The following is a 16,642-nucleotide window of genomic DNA, read 5'->3' on the forward strand; positions in this document are numbered from 1 at the left end:
GCTGTCAGCTTATTTATGATATTTAGCTGAATAAAGAGGCCACGTCATATCTACCAGTACTTCTCCCCGGTGAGTCTGTTCACGCGCCTCACTAGTGAAAGGAAAAGTGAAAAAAACAGAGTAGACACGTTATCCCAGGCTCCCTTGTTTTTTTCTTGATTAGTTTCAGGAGTTACAAGACTTAATAGTGGTGATGAGTAAGTTTTAAAATGAACATAAGACGACTACCTACCTATTGAAGCACAGCAAGATATTCAAGTTAAAAGATATTGTTTGATTAAGCATTCTTTGTTTGTTTAAATAATTCATTGTGGGATATATGTAAAAGTATATGAATGGCATACAACATTATGCCATCACATCAATGTGCACACCTCACTAACGAAAAGAAAAGTGAAAAATGGACACACTATCACAGTTCCTAGTTTTTTCCTTCTGATTAGCTTCTGGAGTTACAAAACATAAAACCATACAGCACAACTAGTAGTTATAATGTAAGAGTGGTTACTGCATTTAGAACAAGATCATTTCATGGAATCAACATTCTCAGGAGAAAAAATGAAGTAAAAATATTGTGCAATATGCCCTTTTTTTAAGAAACGTTTTTTCACTAGTAAACTATTTTTACTGGTCATAAGATATTTCAAAGTACTTACAACAAATCACTGATTTAAATATACAGCCCCTGTTGCATAGGCAAATATGACGACAAATGAGTGGAAAATTAATTCTCAAAAACAGGAAAGAATGTGCTTTTTTTAGTGGCGGTGCTGAATAATAGGGTAATATTGACAGGTCATCAAGGAAACACAGTGACCTTTAAAGAAACTTCTGCATATTTCCATCACTTACTGCTCAAAGTGGCGTAGAAGAGTCAAGAAAATCAAAAATGGATTCATCCCTTTCTTTCAAGAACTTCCGTACATATTCCACTAAGATTTTGGAGAAGGAAGAATACATGCATTTATGAAGGAGCATGCCAGTGTTTGAAGTGAAGTTGATTCATGCAGGAGAAAATTGTATTTAAATATCAATGCACAGAAAACTCACATGTATTTCGTCCAGTATCATCCAGTACCATTAGTATGTTATTTCTGTGTGTATCTTGTGAAATAACCTGTGCATTTAAAGTATAAATTGTGACATTTTGCCCATTGGCTCATATTATGTGTAAGCTATTTCAGGAGCATTGTACACCAGCTGATATTAACCTGTACAAGGCTACAGCTCTTAAGAGGGATGTGTGCACTGAATAGGAAAAAAATTAATCCATTTATGAGTAGGGCATTTGAAGGACTAAACTGGAACATGCACATGGTTACTGAGGGCAGATATAAAGTATGAAATCTGTCTTCACCAGGGAAGAGCTGCTTACAAGGCAGCAATGAATGAGGTTTGTTGAGACAATAGATATGATAAAAATTGATAACACAAAACTGCATTCTGGAAGAACTTAGTTGGTCGAGCAGCATTTATGGAGGCAAAAGTTATATGTCAATATATTGGGTCTAGACACTGTATCAGGAATTGGGGGGGGAGGAAAAATTGCCAGTATATCATGGAAACAAATACAATATAGGCGTTCAAGAAGGTCTCAAAGAGGCACATGAATTTGCAGAGAATGGAAGGATGTGGACATTTTGTAAGCAGAAGGCACCGGTTTAGTTAGACATTTAACTACTAGTTTAATTAATTTGACACAACATCATGGGCCAAAGGGCCTGTTTCTGTGATGATCTGTTTTATTTTCTATGTTCTATAATGCAGTACAAGGGAGGTGTGGGACAGAGCTGGTGCGTGATCGGTTTAAACCAGGGGTGTCAGACTACCGGCCCGCGGGCCACATCCGGCCTGTGAAGGGGTCCAATCCGGCCCTCGGGATGATTTGGGAAAGAAAATGTGTATTCACGACTATTTATTATGTATCTGTACGGCAGCCGCTCTCTCTCCCACCGCTGTCTGTGCCGCCTGCTGCGCCGGCAGCTTGTTGTGTGTACTTAGAAAACAATAGGGTGCAGTTAACCACCCGCTGTGCATAAGCACCTACCACCCCGCACTGAAGACCACTGGGGCCCCACTTACGTCGTCAGACATAGTATAAACACACAGAGTACTCAGGTACGTAACACCTGTAGCAAGGCTGAGACTGTTTGCTGCTGTGGTTCAAAATGCTTTCCAAAAAAAGAAAAGCTGACATCGAAGGTCAGATATTCAACGATAATTGGAAAGATCGTTTTTTCTTCTGTGAGGTCAACGGCAAACCTGTGTGTCTGATATGCTCACAACAAGTGGCTGTGGCAAAAGAGTACAATATCAAACGACACTATGAGATGTCGCACGGAGAAAAATATGACAAATATGCAGGACGACTCAGAACGCAAAAGGTAAACGAGTTTGAAGCAACTCTGAAAAAACAGCAATTAGTGTTCACCAAAAGTCGAGAGACTCATGATGGAGCTGTCAAGGCCAGCTATATTATTGCCAACAAAATAGCTGCTGCGTCGAAGCCGTACTCAGGGGGAATCGGCGGCTGAGCTGGTGTGCCCTGAGAAGAGACAGGCTTTTGGTAATTTCAGCGTGTCAAGAAACACTGTGGCAGAGAGAATCGGGGACCATGCAGGAGATTTGAACAGTCAACTCTAACAGACAAAGTGAAGTCACTTATTGCCTTCTCTATTGCAATTGATGAGAGCACCAACGTGACTGATGTAGCTCAGTTGGGAATATTTATTCGTGGTGTTGATGCATCTTTGAACGTCACCAAGGGGTTTGAGGAGATGGTGCCCATGACAAACACCACAATGGCGAATGACGTTTTCTTCAGCCTCGTCGAGGCCTTGGACAGACTGGGGGTTGACTGGACTCACGCTGTCGGTGTGGCAATGGATGTCGCACCGTCCATGGTCAGGAAAAAGGCAGGTGTTGTTGCGAAACTCAGAGAGAAAGTTCAGACACAGAATCCAGAGCAGAAATTCTGCAATTTTCATTGTATTATGCACCAAGAGGCGTTATGTAGCAGGAGCCTGAAAACGGACAATGTCATGGATGTAGTCATCAAAACGATTAATTTTATTAGAGCTAAGGAACTCAACCATTGGCAATTTGACACTCTTTTGTCCGAAAGTAATATTGGACACGGCCTCCCCTACCACACTGAAGTCCACCGGTTGAGCAGAGGAGTTGTTCTCAAACGTTTTTTCCAATTACATGAGGAAACTGGACTATTCATGAATGAGAAAGGGAAGCCAGTGGCAGAGTTGGATGACCCAGACTGGCTTCATGATCTTGCATTTTTGGTGGATATAACAGAGTACTTAAATGTGCTTAATGTTAACATGCAAGGCCGCAACAAACTTGTTATGGAATACTACGACAGCATTCGTGCCTTGCAAGTTAAATTAGGCCTGTGGGAGATGCAACTATCCTGGAGCAACCCAGCTCATTTCCCCTCTTTGCAGTCTGTGCGTGTCGCTCATGGGAATAACAACATGGACAGGTACAAGGACAAAATATCACGGCTGAAAAGTGAGTTTCAGAATCGTTTCCAGGTCTTCACTCAGCTTGAGAAGGAATTCTCACTATTCTGCTCGCCGTTTGCCGTCAACGCAGCATCAGATGTGCTGGAGGAACTCCAAATGGAACTAATTGAAATTCAGTGTAACTCGGCTTTGAAATATAAATTTGAGACTGTGGGTCTGGACTCATTCTATCAATACCTGGGACCGATGTACCCCAAGATGACAGACTTTGCCTCAAAGATCCTTTGCATGTTTGGGACAACATATCTCTGTGAGCAGGCGTTCTCCATAACGAACATTAACAAATCCAAACTGCGCTCATAGCTGACACACAGACATCTAAATGACATTATGAAAATCACAACTGCCCAGAAACTGGTCCCTGATGTTGACAGGCTGGTTAAAGCCAAGAGATAGCAGCTGTCTGGAAGCAGCAAGTGAAAATGAGTGACACTGTTCGATGCACTGCCACAAGTAAGCAAAATGCATTATGAAATATTGAGTGTCATAATATTGTGACTCATTCATTTTCTGACTATTATTGTAAATGTTATCACTTCAATAAAAATTAGAGGCTAACTGTGTTCATTGTCTGAGTTTGATTGCCGGAAGCAGGCTAATAAAAATTAGATGCAGTTGTGTAGCCTACATTTACAATTTGTTTCGTTAGGTCTACATTTGTGTCTGCTAATGTTTGATTTCAAATGGTTTATTAATGGAAAGGGTGTGGCTCCCAAAACGACCTTAGCCAAAATAGCATTGTTTTTTCTCTCTCTCATCACAACTTTCTTGTAGCCTACGACTGTAAGTTAATACCAATCATAAAAATAATGCTTGCTAGGCAATCTTCTTCATAAGAAATGAAATTCATAAAGTGAAACACTTTGTAGTTATAGCAGAGACTGAGACACATGAGAGCAGGTTGAAAAAATAAAGGCTGTGGGAGCACGTGCACAACTGATCCGGCCCACATGAAGTCGCATTTTGCCCAATCCAGCCCGTGACCTAAAATGAGTTTGACACCCATGGTTTAACCAGATGAGACGGGTAAAAGGTGGACAAAGGAATCAGTTGAAGGAGCAGGAGAGGGGAGTGGAGGGGATAGGGTAGGATAAGGAAACTAAAGGAGAAGGTATCTAAGTGAACAGGTAAGTGTGTGTGAGTGAAGAACTCCAGGAGTATGGGTTACCTGAAAGTGGAAAATTCAACATGTAGCTAAAAAAATTAATGTTTAAAAATTTGGCATGGAAGTGCAAGAAAAGCTGCTGAACTTAAAATGGGTCAGTCGCTGGAACCATGTAGAATACAAGTATGGATTTTGAAGAGGAAATTGCAAGAGTAATGATCATAATCTTTCGATGCTTTTTGGTATGACAATGGTTCTAGAGGACAGAAGAATAACAGATGTAATTTTCTTATTTTCTTATTTGAGAGAAAAGGAGCAAGAATGAGTCCAACAACACCAGGCCAGTTAGTTTAACTTTGTGGGAAAATTTTCCAAAATTTTTATCCTACCCTGGATTAATAGCCACTGATGGCGCTGGTAAAGCATGGCGACATGTTGCAGGCAGCTTATAAAACTTGTAAATATACTTCTGAACAACTGTCACTACAATCAGTAATTTCCCCTTACTTTTGAACCATCATAATTAACTCGTGATTTCATGATCTTCTGAAGGACTTGACAGACTTAACACTTAAGAATGCAGGTATGGCACCTTTAATCAGATGAAGGTACATCACCATGGCTGAAAGAGAGGGAGGAGGGGAGGATTCTAAGCTAGACTAAAACAACAGGGTATGAAACTTCCTCTACCTAGTACCTAGTTAGCAAATATACAGTCACTGGAGAACTGGATTGAGGACCTAAGTGTTTCTTATCGAAACAGTTCTCCTCCGTGACCCTGACCACAGCTTACATACCATACAAGCCTGATGTTAAGCAGGTACTTTCTTTTTATTAAGTGCAATTGTGAACAATAGCCAGATCAGAAATGCTGATCAAGTCAACTAGTTCCCAAAGAGAATTCTGATAGGCCAGTCAGATTGTTCACTGCTGCTCAGCGATAGAACACAAAACAGGCACAAGGGTCGCTAGCCCCTGTACCCCAAAAACACACCTGAGCGTTGCAGCGGAGGTATGTGCTGTGCATGACCTGATCTGAAAGCATCATGTTGACTCATTACAGATCGTGTTCACGGTGGAACAGCTTAGTCAAGGATGGGGTGATCAGCACAGATGAACAAATTATACCTCCACTATTTGAAGTACTAAGCACCACCATCAGCAAACAAGAAACAGCCTACACTGTTGCCTTTCCAATCATTGCCATGGACTTTGGTCAGGCTTGTTTGAAGAAATCTCGGCCCAATTATCATGAGCATATCACCTGCAGCACCTGAGATCCCAATACACTTGGCCACTGCAATACCACCATAAGGAATGCCTGCCGTTTGATCTTAGACCACATTTTGGGAAAACTGATTATTTGGTTGTCCTCCTCCTACCTGCATACAGGCAGAGGCTAAAGAGCAAGGCTACAGGAGTGGACAATGAAGAGGTGAATGTAGGAGGCAGAGGAGCAGCCACAGGAGTGCTTTGAGTTGGTGGACTGGGCTGTATTCAAGGACTCATCAGAGGATCTGAATGAATACCATAGTTATCATGGACTTTATAAAAACAGTCATAGCTGAGTGTGTCCCCACAACATCATTCGGAGTCTTCCCCAACCAGAAGCCCTGAATGAACCATGAGATCTGCAAACTGTTGAGTGGTCTTCAGGTCTGGTAATCAGGGAAAATACAAGAGGTCCATGAACAACTCCAGAAAGCTATCTCTCCAGAAAGTGGCAAATCCAGACCAACTTGAATCTTTGAAGGATACTCGACAGCTATAATGGGCTTAAATGCTATCACTTCCTTCAAAATTAAACTAAGCAACATTGGTGACAACAAGGTTTCACTCCCAGATGAGCTCAATATGTTTTCTGCTTGCATTGACCATCAAAATACAGAGGCACCTTTACAAACTCTACAGCCCCTGATGACCCTGTGATTTCAGTCTCTAAGGCCGACGTGAAAGCATTCTTCAGTAGGGTGAATCCACAGAAAGCATCCAGCCCATACAGGGTTCCTAGCCAAGTACTAAAGACCTAAGTTGATCAGCTAGCTGGAGTGTTCACCATTATCTTTAACCTTTTGCTTCAACAGTCTGAGGTGCCCACCTGATTCAAGCAGGCTTCAATTATACTGGTGCCTGAGAACAGCATGGTCACCTGCCACTGTGAAGGAGTGCTTTGAGAGGTTAGTTATGAAACATATAACTCTTGCTTGAGAAGTGATTTGACCTACTCCAGTTTGCCTCCCATCACAACAGATCCACAGCTGATGCCCTTTCAGTGGCTATTCACTCAACCCTGGAACATCTGGACAGCAAAGATCCATACAACAGGATGCTCTCCATTGAGTGCAGCTCAGCACTCAATATCATCATCCTCTCAAAACTAATCAATAAGCTTCAAGACCTGGGCCTCAGTACCTCCTTATACAACTGGATTCTCAGTTTCCTCACTTGCAGACCCCAGTCAGTTCAGACTGGCAACAACATCTCCTCCACCATCACCGTCATCACAGGTACACCACAAGGCTGTGCTTAGCCTCCTGCTCAACTCACTTTACACTTATGACTGCAAGGTTAAACACAGCTCCAATGATATATTTAAGTTTGCTGATGGCACCACTGTCATTGGCCGACTCAGATGTGGTTATGAATCAGCTTAGAGAAGGGAGATTGAAAATCTAGCTCAGTGGTGCCACAGCAACATCCTCTCACCCAATGTCAGCGAGATGAAAGGAATGATTATTGATCTCAGGAGGAGGAAACTGGAGGTCCATGGGCCAGTCCTCATCAGGAGTCAGAGGTGGAGAGGGTCAGCAATTTTAAATTCCTTAGTGTTATAATTTCAGAGGATCTGTCCTGGGTTCAGCACATTAGTGCCATTATGAAGAAACTACAGCAGCACCACTACTTTTTCAGAAGTTTGTGAAGATTCGGAATGTGTTCTAAAACTTTGAAAACTTCTATAGATGTGTGGTTGCATCATGGCCTAGTATGGATATACCAATGCCCTTGAATGGAAAAGACTACAAAAAACAGTGGAAATAGCCCAGTCCATCATGAGTAAAGCTCCCCACCACTGAACACATCTACACAGAACGTTGTCACAGGAAAGTAACATCCATCATCAGCAATCCCCACCACCAGGTCATATCCTCTTCTCACTACTACCATCAGGGAGCAGGTACAGGAACCTCAGGACCCACAGCACCAGTTATTACCCCTCACCATCAGGCTCTTGAACCAGAAAAGCTAACTTTACTCAAGTTACTCACCCCCTCACTGAAGTGTTCCCACAACCTATGGACTCACTTTCAGGGACTCTTCATTTCATGTTCCTGATATTTATTGCTTATTTGTTATTTATTATTATTGTTTTATTTTGTTTTTTCTTTCTTTTTGTATGTGCACAGTTTGTTGTCTTTTGCACGTTAGTTGTTTGCCTGTCCTTTTGGCTGCGATCTTTCATTGATTCCATTGTGTTTCTTGCATGTACTGTGAATGCCTGCAAGAAAATGAATCTCGGGGTTGTATATGGTGAAGTATAAGTACTTCGATAATAAATTTACTTAGAGCTTTTGAACTTTGAGAAGGAAATGGATTAATTAATATAGGTTGTTGGACAAAGTTAGAAAGGATAATGCAGTTGATGTGGTGTACTTGGACTTCCAGATCACTTTTAATAAGGTGCCACTTAATAAGTTTAGCAGAAAAGTTGAGGCACATACTTAAAATGAACATTGTGAGCATAGATACACAGATGTTAAGTAACAGACAAAGAAGCATGATGAATGAATGTTTTTCAGACTGGGGGAAGAAGGTGCATTGATTTTTCTTTGATCTACAGTATATTAATGATTGAAGTTTGGGAGTTCAAAATTTTGTGGATGAGACAATACTTACAACATTGTGAATTGCAAAGAGGATAGAGATAGATTGTATCAAGACATAAACTGGCTGGAGCAATGGGCTGAAACATTGTCGCCACAGGCACGTTCGAGGAGTAGCAGAGTGGGAAAAAGGTGCTGATTTGTACCTCCAGTGCATGAGGATTTTCAGTGGTTCAGGGAATATTTAAATGGTCTTGTGGTAAATTAAAGGTTTTGTAAAGAAAAAAAGTTTTAAACAGACTAATACAGATTAACTTGTTGTTAAGTAACTAAATTGAGTAAATAGAAACACACCTAATTGAATACATAAAATGAAATTTGTATGGAATAGTAGGGCACTTAATGTGTTATAGCTGCAGTGTTTGGGTTTTATGAAGACCAGTGAAACCCCAGCAATACCGAACTTTGAGGAGCCTTGATCTACCTGTTGTGCTGGAGGCAGAGAGGGAGAGGTTACCTGCACTCGGGCATCCTGGATTTGGTTATTGGCCAAGAGGGAAAGATAATGTGACACAAGGATTCAGGTGACAGAGGTGGAGAGGTTCTGGAATTTCACCTTGCAAAAACAAGCTAAAACAATTACTACACTACTGGATGTTGACAAAGACTGCTGGGTGGACATGCAGTCTTTGTTTACATTCATGAATGTGACCACAGACTATATGACCACCCTGACCATAGCACCATGGTATAGCAAGATTTTCAAAAGGAGGTATCACTATAGTGAGGGAGAACAGGGGAAGATAAACTCTTTGTAGCCACGACTGATAACTGTCTTGTATATAACCATATAACCATATAACAATTACAGCACAGAAACAGGCCATCTCAGCCTTTCTAGTCCGTGCCAAACTCTTACCCTATCCTATTCCCACCGATCTGCACTCAGCCCATAACCCTCCATTCCTTTCTATCCAATTTAACTTTAAACGACAACATCAAACCTGCCTCAACCACTTCTGCTGGAAGCTCATTCCACACAGCTACCACTCATAGAAGTTCCCCCCCATATTACCCCTAAACTTTTGTCCTCTAATTCTCAACCCATGCCCTCTTGTTTTAATCTTCCCCACTCTCAATGGAAAAAGTCTAACCACATCAACTCTATCAATAATTTATATATTATTTCAATATTCAAAATGAAATATCAATATTTCCTTTTCCTTTACTTTGTCTGCTCACTCCCAGGATTAGGAGCATTTCCAGATCCGAAGGAGAAATTGGGAATGATGGAGAACAGTTAATAGGAATAATATTCTGTTGAGAGACTTTTAACAGTTAGGTTTCAAAATAAGGAGAAGCAATGGTAAAATATTCAGAAACACAAGGAGAAAGTGCTGGTGATGCTCAGCAGATCAAGCAGCATCCGAGCAGAGAGAAAAACAAAGGTAATATTTCAGATTAATAAGCTCTGCGAGAAAATGAGGATGCCTTAAATTGCAGAGGTGGGTGTTTCTGTTGGAGGAAACAAAGCAACTGCTTATGTCTTGATGACAGACATGTTGTTAGTGACCTCAGAAAGTGTGATGAATGCTTGCTTATCACAGCTGATCTGTGTGGAGGAGCGTAAACAGAGGGCAGTGAATAAAGGCAAAAGGGGAAAGAAGTCCAAAACTGTGAAATGAAGAACAGAAGAGCTGCTGGAAAGGTGAAATGAAACAAAGTGCAGGGTAGAATCAGCATCTCCAGTAGCATTGATGGAGGGAAAACTAAAGCTGACTAAGTTAGTGCATGACCTGGCATCAGTAGTGGCCAGTTCTGACACAATTTGGAAATGTTGCTTTACTAAAACTGTCAAAGTCAATGCTGACGGTAGATGAGTTGCTGTTCGAAGAGCTTATGTTGGGTTTCATTGGAACAGTGGGAGAAGCCAAGGATACAGAGGTCAGAATGGAAGTTGGTTTGGAGAATTAAAGTGACAGACAGCAAAAGCAGAGTCGCCCTTGCAGACAAAATGGAAGCGTTCTTCAAAGTGGTCATCGATCGATATTTGTTTTCTCCAAATTAGATCAAGCTATTTCATGAGCATAGAATGCAATAGGCTAAATCAGAAGTTGGTTGAATTATTGCATAACCTGTGGGGGGGGGGAGCTGTTTAGATCCATAAACAGTGGAGTGATGGATATTCACTGTCCAGGAGGCCTTTATATTTTTGCCAAGCTCAGCTTTTAAACACTAGCGGCTGAGCAGATTGTGAGAGTAATTTAGTTGTTAGGATTAGTAAAGTTTCTATATGCATCAAATTAAATGAAGGCTCCGAAAAGGCAACAAATGTTATGCTGAAGATTAAAAAGTACCTGAGGCATTAAAGGAATATCTTACCTTAACTATTCTTCACTGCTGAAGGGAGTCAATGGATATACTGTATGTGAAAGACAAGGCACAGACAAGTAAAGCGAGAAGAAATGGGGCTAATGCGATTGCTGCTGGAAGCCAGTAAGAGCTCAACTGAAAAAATGTCCTCTTGTGTCATGACAAGAGAAATGCAATAAAAATGGAGCTTTGGTTTTTGTAGCCAAAGCTTTCTACGTTTCCTTCAGATTTAGTGCTCCTATACACTCAGAGATTTAATTTCAGTGTTGGTTCAAACTCAGAGAGAAGAGTTGAAAACAAGTGGTGCAATGAAAACAAAAGCTTTAACAAGTGCAGCATCGAGGAGCCTAATATTACAACAGTCAATGTGAATTAAGGCTAAGCTCCATCATTAACCAATGAACACTATTACTATTGTCAGAAGACAACTATCTCACTCCTCGGGACATTATTACAGGAAATCCCAAGGGTTTTGACCCAGGCACAATCAACTTCAGTTTCTTCATCAATTAAAGTAGGAAAGTTCCCTGATGACTACAGGCCATTTATATCCAATAAAAATTCTTCAATTATGTCATGAATTAGTCCATCCCTGCAAACAGGGTTGGCAAGGCCAAAGTAATATTCACGTACCTATAAATGACATGTAATGTCTATCTCCAGAAAACGTTTATATGACACATAAACAGAAAATGCTGGAAGAATTCAGCAAAGCAAATAATATCTATGGAAAGGAGAAACAGACTTCAAGATAGGGTCTCTTACAAAATGTTAACTACCTGGCTAAGCCCTTGCAGTGTTTTTGTTTAATTTTCAAAATTTGTGTTTTTACTTGTTTTAATTTTTGATTAACTGGCATTTACCACAATCAATAAGGGCAGTACAGTGAAACTGCGATTATCTGACATTCTCTAGCTTTAATGGTGCCAGACTAGGTGATTTTCTGAACCATACAATTAATGATTCTGTGGAATTCTCTGCCACAGGAAACAGTTGAGGCCTGTTCATTGGCTATACTTAAGAGGGAGTTAGATATGGCCCTTGTGGCTAAAGAGATCGGGGGTATGGAGGGAAGGCTGGTACAGGGTTCTGAGTTGGGTGATCAGCCATGATCATACTGAATGGCGGTGCAGGCTCGAAGGGCCGAATGGCCTACTCCTGCACCTATTTTCTATGTTTCTATGATTACATACTTAAAGGGACAAGAAACATAAATTTTAACTTTAAAATTCACTTGCTTCCACAAAGAAATGTAAAAACATGACACTTGCAGGTTACTAAAAGGTTCTATTAAAATTTCTGTTTTCAATTGTGACATCATTGCAACACAACAAGCACATCTCTCTCCTTATCACCTTCTTTTAGTCAACACCTAAGTCAGTCCATCAAATATCCTTTGTATGTATCTTAGAAACCATCAGAAATGAATGCAAGATGAATAAAACAGAAAGCCTGTAAGTTCAGAAAATCCGATATCATCTTGTTGGGAATATACAAAGAAGAAAAGTGTTAATGTTATACATAGGACTCCTCAAGGACAAGGTACCTCAGCTATAAGAGTAGAAGGCTGAGCGGAGGTGAGAGCAGAGTAAAATGCTATATCTTGTCACCAGAGAGCATTAAAAAGCAATTTCATGGCTATGCAGTTTATTTAAGTGGTACACATACATAGAACTTATTTCTATTGGCTAATGAATCAGAAATAAGGGGACACAAGTTGGTAAAACATCTGCAATTTTCCTCCAGAACGGATGCTGGAAGAAAGCTTCTGAAGTGTCAAAAGAGAAATGGTTACGTTAAAGAAGGGAAATAGTTAAATTAAAGAAGGGAAATGAAAAACAGCAGGGTGTGTAAAGAACAGTGGGAGTGGAACTATCCAAATAGCAATTGAAGAACTAACATGAAAACATGAACATTGGGGGCTCATGAAGTGTATAGCTAGTTAAAGTCAATAACAAAGGCAATGGCTACTGCCAACAGAGAAAGGAAGTACTGTAATGAATAAATGATTCAGTCACTGACAAAAGTAAATAATAAAGCAGACCTACACTCTGTCCGCCAGAGAAAGCAGGATCTCCCAGTGACCACATATTTTAATTCCACATCCCATTCCCATTCTGATATGTCTATCCACGGCCTCCTTTACTGTCAAGATGAAGCCACACTCAGGTTGGAGGAACAACACCTTATATTCCGCCTGGGTAGCCTCCAACCTGATGGCATGAACATTGACTTCTCTAAATTCCGTTAATGCCCCACCTCCCCTTCGTACCCCATCCCTTATTTATTTATTTATTTGTTTATTTATTATATATTTTTTATTTTCCCTTTTTTCCCTCTTTTTTCTCCCTCTGTCCCTCTCACTACAACTTCTTGCCCATCCTCTGGTCTTCCTCCCATCCCATGATCCTCTCCCTTCTCCAGCCTCGTATCCCTTTTCCCAATCAACTTTCCAGCTCTTAGCTCCATCCCTCCCCCTCCTGTCTTCTCCTATCATTTCGGATCTCCCCCTTCCTCTCCCACTTTCAAATCTCTTACTATCTCTTCTTTCAGTTAGTCCTGACGAAGGGTCTCGGCCCGAAACATCGACTGTACCTCTTCCTATAGATGCTGCCTGGCCTGCTGCGTTCCACCAGCATTTTTTATGTGAAGCAGATAGAAATGATGTGAAGGTTACCACACTGATGCAGTGAAAAGTTTATTGAAATTGGAAAATAGCATATTAGTTCATTAAGTGGATTAGGAGAGAATGAGACTAGTAAAACAAAGAGAATTAGTGTATCACCTTTAACTTAAAATATCCCATGTGAACAAATCTACTCACATTCAAAAAAGTTTGTAAATCTGGCCAATGAATACGTATTATAAAATTTCAACTAATTTCATGACGTGTCAATGATATTAAACGTGATTCTGATATAATCACAAACTAGAAAATATTAAATCTCATCCTATTAACACAGAAACGCAAAAGCTTCTGCAGACACTGGAAATCTTGAGCAACACAAACAAAATGCTGGAGGAACTCAGCAAGTCCGGCAGAATCTATGGTGGTGAATACCAGGATGAGGCTGTTCAGGTCTGCTTAACTCAGTCAAGTTCATCTGCATTATTCAACGTTAATTGTGAAATTAAAATTAAAATTGGGTCTTGTGTAAATGGGGAGAAAAGCAGAAGTTGTACTTTGTGATTGCAATCTGGTTGCTTGGATTATGAGGAACAGATTGTGTAACTTTTAAAACATAAAACATTATGTTCACTTAACACTTCAAATCATCATTTTTGATGCTCCTATGTTGTTCCTCATAACTTTTAAAAATGAGCTCTCAAAAAGAATTCAAACAATTCTGTGATCAGTTGATGGCAATGGAGCATTCTAGGTGATTAGGGAAAATTTCCAAAATGTTTCAGAAACTAAAACACTGAAATATGGTTATTTGCAATGTAATGAACACAACAATCAATTTATCACAGCATAGCTCCAAAAGAGCAATGTGATAATAACTTTATGGATGAGTGTTGATGGTCAAAATGCAAAAGTGGATTGCCCATTACCTCTGAAATAGCTAATTTAAGTGTATCTTTAAAGCAGGGAAGTGTTCTTTCACCAGTGCCATACTTCCTCAGAGCTGCACTGAAATATTAGCTTTGGCTTCTTGCTCCAATATCTGGAAAATGCGGTTCTTCTCCAAACTAAAGCTATGATGCAGTTCATTCTGCCTGTTTGTGCTTCAGTAGAATTTTTCCACTCCAGGAAAAAGAGGGCCATATTCATGCTTTGGAAAATGTCAGCAAATAATTCTAATGTAGTGCAGGACAAAAGGAAATTCCTTATTCAAGAGAAATTATTTTTCCTTCTGATTCCATTTGCTAGTAATAGGAGCCAAACATTATGTCCATACAGTTTTAAGCATAGTACACTAAACAGTTTGCCATCTCTGGGGATTATGCCAGGAATTCCCACTGCTGCTGGGTGCAGTCCAGCATCTTGCCACCAGGCTAAATTATGTGCTTAATACAACTTAGCATGTTTCTTACAAAAAAGGTCAAATGTAATTGCCGGGCACAAGCTCTTATTTCCATAGATCATGGGATAGGTAAAAATTAAGATATTTTCAAAGAGTTATTGAAGAAAGGAGCGTGTGTGGGAATTCCATCAGCACTAAGAGAAGGACATTGGTTTCCTCCTACACTAATATTATCCCGTAGTCAGCAATGCTAGTTTGCATTTCTCTGTCAGTGTACAGATTGGTTTTACAAGTCTTGATTGTTTCAGTTCAACTATTAAGAAAGAGAGAGAATCTGAACAAAACCAGAAGGCTGATTTAGCAGTAAAGTAATGTTTGTCGCTGACAGATTATCCAAGCATTTGAAAGACACAGCTCAGGAAAACAAAACAGCACTTGTTATAACATGCCAAATAGGCATGACAGAGAATTTTCTTAAATGAAACAACCATCAGGGGATTAACTTTCTTCAGAATAAAACTAACTACATCTTTGAAAAGCAAAAAGTTCTTGCAGAAAACATTTACTCTACAGCAACAACAGAATTTATAAGCAAACCAAGTGCCTTACCTATAGTTGCAGTGATGCTTAGTTTGTCCTGAGTGGACTAATGTTTCACATCTGCCCGCACTAACAATGCAAGCATGTGATACCAAGAATATTCCACTGTAGTGTAAACTGCCTCAATAAGGAAGTATAGTTCAGCAAACAAGCTCCTCCTTCCCATGTTGCTTTGCATAAATTCCAAGTAACCATAGAGATGACTGGTGCACCTTTCCAGACTCAATGCCTCCCTCTAGCCAATTAATTTTTAAGAGTCAAATACAGAAATCCCACTAGATTTACCTTGCTTTACATATACTGAAATGTGGATTATATGCATCTGCAGTCACAGGAATAAATTAGATGCAAAAGTACAGGACAAAATTACTCATAGAAACATAGAAAACCTACAGCACAATACAGGCCCTTCAGCCCACAAAGCTGTGCTGAACATGTTCTTACCTTAGAAATTACCTAGGATTACCCATAGACCTCTATTTTCCTAAACTCCGCTGCCGGCAGCCCATTCCATGCACTCACTACTCTCTGCATAAAAAAACTTACCCCTGACATCTCCTCTGTATCTAATTCCGAGCACCTTAAAACTATGTCCTCTCGTGCTAGCCATTTCAGCCCTGGGAAAAAGCCTCTGACTCTCCACACAATCAATACCTCTCATCATCTTATACACCTCTATCATGTCACCTCTCATCTTCCGTCACTCCGAGGAGAAAAGGCCAAGTTCACTCAACGTATTCAGGCAACATCTCCTCTGCACACTTTCTGTGGTTTCCACGTCCTTCCTGTAATGAATTGAGCATAGTACTCCAAGTGGGGTCTGACCAGGGTCGTATATGGCTGCAACATTACCTCTCAGCCCTTAAACTCAATCCCACGATTGATGAAGGACAACGCACCGTATGCCTTCTTAACCACAGAGTCATCCTGCATAGCAGCTTTGAGTGTCCTATGGACTCGGACCCCAAGATCCCTCTGATCCTCCACACTGCCAAGAGTCTTAGCATTAATACTATATTCTGCCATCACAGTTGACCTACCAAATGAACCACCTCACACTTATCTGGGTCCATCTGCCACTTCTCGGCCCAGTTTTGCATCCTATCAATGCCCCACTGTAAGCTCGGACAGTCCTCCACAGTATCCACAACACCTCCAACCTTTGTGTCATCAGCAAATTTACTAACCCATCCCTCCACTTCCTCATCCAGGTCATTTATAAAAATCACGAAGTGT

At 40.5% G+C, this 16,642-nt stretch overlaps 1 protein-coding gene across 1 annotated transcript in view; it reads right to left on the minus strand.

The window, feature by feature from the left end:
* LOC134351333 (ALS2 C-terminal-like protein) overlaps positions 1 to 15,537 on the minus strand; it is a 112,537-nt gene extending 97,000 nt beyond the window's left edge. Inside the window, exon 1 of the mRNA XM_063057410.1 lies at positions 15,416 to 15,537. The gene's annotated coding sequence lies outside the window, so the exon portion shown is untranslated. The remainder of the gene's footprint in view (positions 1 to 15,415) is intronic.
* Positions 15,538 to 16,642: the final 1,105 nt, after the last annotated feature.

The sequence above is a fragment of the Mobula hypostoma genome, chromosome 1, assembly GCF_963921235.1.
Source record: "Mobula hypostoma chromosome 1, sMobHyp1.1, whole genome shotgun sequence".
NCBI lineage: Eukaryota > Metazoa > Chordata > Chondrichthyes > Myliobatiformes > Myliobatidae > Mobula > Mobula hypostoma.